Source organism: Xenia sp. Carnegie-2017, unplaced genomic scaffold, assembly GCF_021976095.1.
Source record: "Xenia sp. Carnegie-2017 unplaced genomic scaffold, XeniaSp_v1 HiC_scaffold_12, whole genome shotgun sequence".
NCBI lineage: Eukaryota > Metazoa > Cnidaria > Anthozoa > Malacalcyonacea > Xeniidae > Xenia > Xenia sp. Carnegie-2017.
The window spans coordinates 152,012-158,440 of record NW_025813425.1 but is presented as its reverse complement, the minus strand read 5'-3'; positions in this window follow the sequence as shown (position 1 = coordinate 158,440).

Below are 6,429 nucleotides of genomic sequence, written 5' to 3'. Positions count from 1 at the left end.
CTTTAGCATCGTTAGTTCAAGCTAAGATGCATAACAGAAAATCGACCTCGGAAAACAGAAGAGTGATATGCGGGAACAAAATCTCGAAGGTTTGTATGGGGTTTTAAAAATCTGTTTACATTTTTTGTGTTGAAAGTGTTGGTTTGGCTTGACAAAGAATGGAAGTTTCAGACAATTTGATGTAGATTAAGTCTACCGCGCAAATGCATAAACTTGAACTATGTTTCAACTCAAAGTTTGCGAGACCTTTTTCGTGAGCGAACAACTACCTCCAATTCAAATTATTTGATTAACGCATTCACGTAAATTTCAATGCGTTTGTCCATTCTTTCATTCTATTGAGGTTATCCCCTGCACCTGGATCATCACGTTGTAGTCGTGCAGGGGCTTAATGCAGGGAAAATTTAAAAATTTTCTAGATGTTTTGTTACATCATGTACGACCAAAATATAATCATGCCCAAATTCCTGTGTTCAGACAAAGGAAAAATATCTTAGTATTCCCATTTTTTCATTACAAACTTCAGTTGTATCAGTAGCGGATCCATCGTTAGTCAAAATAAATCATAGCTGCATAATTTTAAATTCAAAGTACTTTCAGAAAAACACCATTGGTTTTAAATTTCTAAAGAATATAACTTTACCAATGGATTTGCCTCTAAGGTGTTTTGAAATGTAAATACATGCGAAAATGGACTGCAGTAATTTATTTTTACTTACCCTAGATCTGCCTCTTAGCTGTATGAGGATTGTAGGGGAAATTATGCTATTAAGGCTCATAGACTTTTTCTTTGCTTGATAAATGCTCGAGCGATTATGTTCTCATTTTTTGTATAAAAGAGAGCACTATTAATTATACTTGCCTTTTGGCATCTCACATCACTTGACCATTTTCAATTTTGGAGTAGCATTTCCACAAAAGACATTGTTTTTCAATATTCCATTATCGATTAGACGATTTAACGAGTGTGATCCAAAAATACTGGTATAAAATTTTGTTTGATCATTTCCATTGTGCTTTAAGAGCTTTCGTAAATGGTAATGAATTCACTTTTAAAGTATATATCACACGACAATGAAGAACGTATATTCTTGGTGTGCCTGCTACGTCACGGCCGCCATGATGGTGGTCAAAAGCAAAAGAAGATTATATTAATGCTATTGTTGGCACTAGTCGGCTTACCCACGCCGACTGGTGCCAATAATAATTGTTTTATAATTCCATGGAGGTTGGTGGCAATCCAAGAATTGATATAAAACAAAAAAAATATTAATTTGAAACATGCCTATTACTCACATATGAACATCTTGAGAAGTAAACCGATTTCATCAGAGCCTACGGTATGTAATAGTTGGGACACCTATTGTTCTTGCATTATGATCAAGGTGATTGGGTAGAATGGGTCACATGGGCATCTAGCCGCCATTTTTGTTCCTAAAGCGCAAATTATAACCATTTTTTACATAGGAGATAAATTATAAAAAAATGTTTTCAATGATTTATGTTACGTTATAATAGTGCCAATCAAAGCGATGACGAATAGAAACATACGCGCTTCCTTGTTGCAAAAATAGTATTAAACGCCAATAAATTATATCCACATCGTTAATCAAATACTTTTCTATTATTATGACATCTATAAACAATTGAATTACAAAGATAGTGATCGCTGCTTATTCATGAATAAGAAAGCACAACAGAAACTTTGTCTTTCTACCATTTGCTGCTCTAAATTTGCTGGCTTTTAGAACAAAAATAGCGGACGCTAAGCAAATTTTCCGGTGTCCCAACCCTCCCAATACGGGGCTTTGGATTTCATACGTTGTGCAGTTCTCATTTATGCTATATAATCCTCCATTTAGGATCGACATGTAGTTATTTTTGTCCAATTTAACCCGCTCAATATTCCTGGATTTTTTGTTAAGCAGCTATTCCACAGCTGTCACGGCGATATAGATATGGTCAGCAAAATAGATACACTTTAAATAAATATAACTGAAATAAACTGAAAGGTGAAAGCCGGCATTTATTCGGAGTAGTGTGAACACAACATCAAAACGGAGCAAAACTCTGAGAGCATCGTGTGAACAGCCATTTGTGTTATACAGTACATTTATCGATGTATTTTCCGTACTTTTCATCTTGTTTCCAAGCCTTTTTCAAATCTATGTAATTTTACTAATCGGCTTCCTTTGATCTTATCGGATGAAAACAGAGCAAGTTCCTATTTTCAACCGAATTTTTAAATTGACGGATCCGACTGTCGGAGACTGACTTTATAAGAGTTCACACGATCAGTTGCATAGGATCCGACAAATCGGAACATGTGAACGGCCTTTTATAGGTATCTACATGCATTCTCTGGAATGTTTTCAATTTCTACAGTTTACACTACAAAATTTTCGCAGTGTTATGTTCTTTAATACTCAAGGAAAATGAAAGCAAATGTTAGTCTTGAACAATATGCCATTGCTATTGAGACGATGTCGACAAAAAAGCAAGACTGCATTAATTCAACTATTTGTCCAGTGATCGTTGCTAATATCTTGTGCATGTATACAACCATTAAAAAATATACACACAGAAAAGAAAAGAATCATGCATAAAGTAACCAGCTAAAGTAAATAAAATCTCCTCTTTAACTATCGAACAATTGATATACTCTAAATTACAGACAATTTTTATTAAAAGACTCTTTTTTTAATGAGGCAATAAGCCACAATTGTGTTTTGACTAATGTTAAGTATACAAATTTAGGATCTCTCAGAGGGTTTAGCAAAGGGGGCATGTTAGGGTTCATACACTTAAAAAAGGGTGCCAGATGAGAAAGGAGGCGAAGAAAAGAGAAAGGAAGGTGTGTCTATGTGTTTCAGTGAAAGCATCCCAAAACTTGATTGTGCTTTGGATCGGTGCCTCTAATTTCTCCAAATGGTTATGAGTAAAGGGCGTTGGAAGATTGATAATTGGGGGGTGTCATATACATATATTCATGTCATAATAATCTGAAAACAATGGATTTCAAAAGAGCTTAAGCCTGTATATCATGAATATATGAATATGAGCGCCCCCCCCCCCAATTATTCATCTTCCTACGACTATGGTAGGATCTGACATGTCAAAATGTTGTCATTTTAAAGGAGTCAACTTTTCAATACATTGTCATTTCATTAGAGTCGTCTTTTCAACGTCTACCCTTTTGTCTACCACTTTTCATAGCAGTCGACATTTGATTTAAGTCGTCACTTAATGTATGGCGCAACTAACTATTGAACTATACAACTAAACAACAAAAAACCCTCTATTCAACTCACATGTGTGGCCACATCGTTTTTAAAAGTAGCCTATTCTCAATGCTCACACACTTAAGAAAAGTATATTCTGACATGCACAACCTATTCATGCATTTTATAGAACACATACTCAGATCTCTTCACTCCACCTCCTTCAACTATACACTAAAGAAGAGAGTCAGACCCTACAAGTCCCGGGCTTGTGACCGGTATAGCCGTGTTTAAAGATGATAGGAAATTTACTTTATTTTAGTTGTTGATCTTCTTCCCAGCGACAAGTGCTGTAACGCAAGATTATAGCTTCTTGCACGCACAAAAGAGATAAGGTAATATGATATGAAATTCAATCACATGAAATAGAATGTAAACTAGTGTGCGTCATATTAGAAATAAAGTAATAAAGCCTACTTCACATATAGTTGTAATTGTTGTAATTCCATCGGAGATGAAGTCAACAGCAATTAGAACAGTAAGCGTTCACACATAGTTGTAATTGTTATAAAAAAGTACGCTAGTACCGAGGTCTCGCACGTTATGATGTCGGCGAATTTGGTTAGATTGACGCATGCGTTAGGACATCTTAGCTGGGAAGGAGAAATATGGCGCGTGTTAATCAAAGAGTCTCATGAATGTATCAACGAAGGGTGTGGATAAAATGCGGACTCGGACTGGTGGACTGCCTAATGGATAGTGTGGATGAAGTTTTAAATTAACTGAAGAATTTGGACTGGTGGACGCTTACTGAGGCTAAACTATATATTATTTAGTGTACATCACAGCTGTAATAAGCGCATTTGCAACCATAAAACGGATAGAAAACTATTTAAATTTTCTATTTTATTGGTATCCATTTTACGATTTAAATAAAATAGTTATGTCCGTTTGTAGCTCTTCGTACCACATACCTTGGAATTATTTGTGAAACATTTTTTCAATACTTTTATAGAAGTAAGATACTATTTTCAAATAATATTCACATATAAATATTATCAATCAATGAAAATGCAATTGCAGAACAAAAATTTTATCTATTAAACATCCGTCAATGTTGCCTGTTTTAAAGGAAATTTCTTCGCTAATTATTGCTATAGATGTTTTCTAATTGAAAGTTTGTCAATTCTATATGTATATTCTGTTTATTTTTGTCTCTTGAGTGTTTATAAGATCATGCCATGCAGTTAACTCTTGATTGTCCCACGGATGAAAAAGACAAGGGAGACAACATTCCTCGTTTCTTTATAAACTCTGGGTTATTGGGGGTATTTCTTCAAAACGCGTAAAAGTTCGCAGCTAACTAAACCTACGGCATTTTACCTAGATTTAGTTTTACTTCTATCATTTGAAGCAAAAGCTTTCTAGTGAACGCGTTAAAGGTCTTCTTGTGGTTTTGATATTAACACGAAAGACCTCTTGTTTAAAAGCATTATAAATTTCAAACAGATAATTACACGAACATGAAACATACAAATGATCGAGTATCAAACGTTTTCTTCTCTATGCTTGCTTAAATTTGTCCTTTTGTGAAGCGATTATGGAATAAGTCACAGTCATCAATATTAATGAAAAATGTGGCAACAGGCATAAAAAAGCAAACCATTCGTAAATGTAATAACGACCTTGAGGATCTACAATACACTTTTGAATTTTTATTCCAACAGTGGTGACAAAACCAATGATGTACACTAAGCCACAAGCGAATTTTATATTTCTTCGACTGAAGGAAAGTTTTAATGGATAAACTATCGCACGACAACGTAGGACTGAAATGATCAACATCATAGATACTCCACTTATTTGAAACAAATTATCTATAGAAGTTATATATGAGCAACTGGACAAAAATGAGGCACTTTTGAACTGAAAGAAAAATATACTTAGAAGAGCAAATACTTCACAAGTCGCAAGATGCAAGACAAGAAAGTAGTAGGTTTTCTTTAACAAAATCTTTTGTTTCAATATTGAAGCGATCACAAGAGTATTTCCAACAATACCAAATACACATATTGCGAGAATGGAACTTATACGAGGCTCCATAAAGATATTGCTGATATGTCTGACTTACTAAGTGCCTTATTTTCCTTTATTTCACTTTGCATATGCCTTAAGAAAATATACTTAAAGAATGATGCTTATTTTACATATTGTGATATTTGAAATTAGCATCAATTATATGTTTTGGGTATGAAATACAGCTGCTGGTCTTTTCCTTACAACAAATTGGCAGTTATAGTAATGAAAATTGAAGAACTGTAGCATTTAAGATGACAATATTATGACAAATTTGTGTTTTATAGTTAATCCAAATTGGCTTGACGAACAAAAAGCTGCTCCTGAAATTTCACTATATTGATGAAAATTTTGTTTTAATGTCTAAACTATATGTCAGTGAATTAAGATGTGACTAAACATCTTCTTTGTTAATGAAGGGGTGTGGGGTAAGGTAGTATTTATGGACACCGAATAAACAGTTATTGTTTAGATAAAATTTACGTTTTGCTATTGTGTTTGACAGCTTAGATATTAAATTTTCTTGTTTCCCGTAACAATCAATCATAAAAGAGTTCATGAAAATCGAAGTCATCAAACTAACGCCAATTGTTCACGTCATGTTTATTGCAGTTTGATAATTACTAACGAGACCTCTTCTACAGACCAACATCTCGCTTTCTACCAATGTAAAAGTGAATTTTTTCAGCAAATTTATCCAATAAGCCAATCTTTTAGATGCCTTAATATCGTCTTTTCTCTCTTTACAAGAGAATAAAAAGACGTCCTTACAGCGTGAGGACGTCTCTAACGCAAAAGCAGCCAACATTTGTTACAATTCTTAAATATAGTCACGAATAAATGACCAAAATGTGCGTCAAGTAAGAGAAATGCAAAATTCATATCCCATAGAAGTGAAAAGGGCTACCGAAGTCTAAAGCGATAAGAAAATGGTTTTTCCCAGCAGTCTATAGAGCATCTGAATATTCATATTTTCTTGTTAAGTGATATCCCCACCTCAAAATATTGAAAAGGTTCTTCCATCCCTGATGGCTTAAGCCTTATGGCGTATCTTTCGTATCTCATGTTTACTCTCTTTTGTTCTCTTGTAACCATGCATCTTCTTTGGCAATCTTTTAATTTCCACAGTATA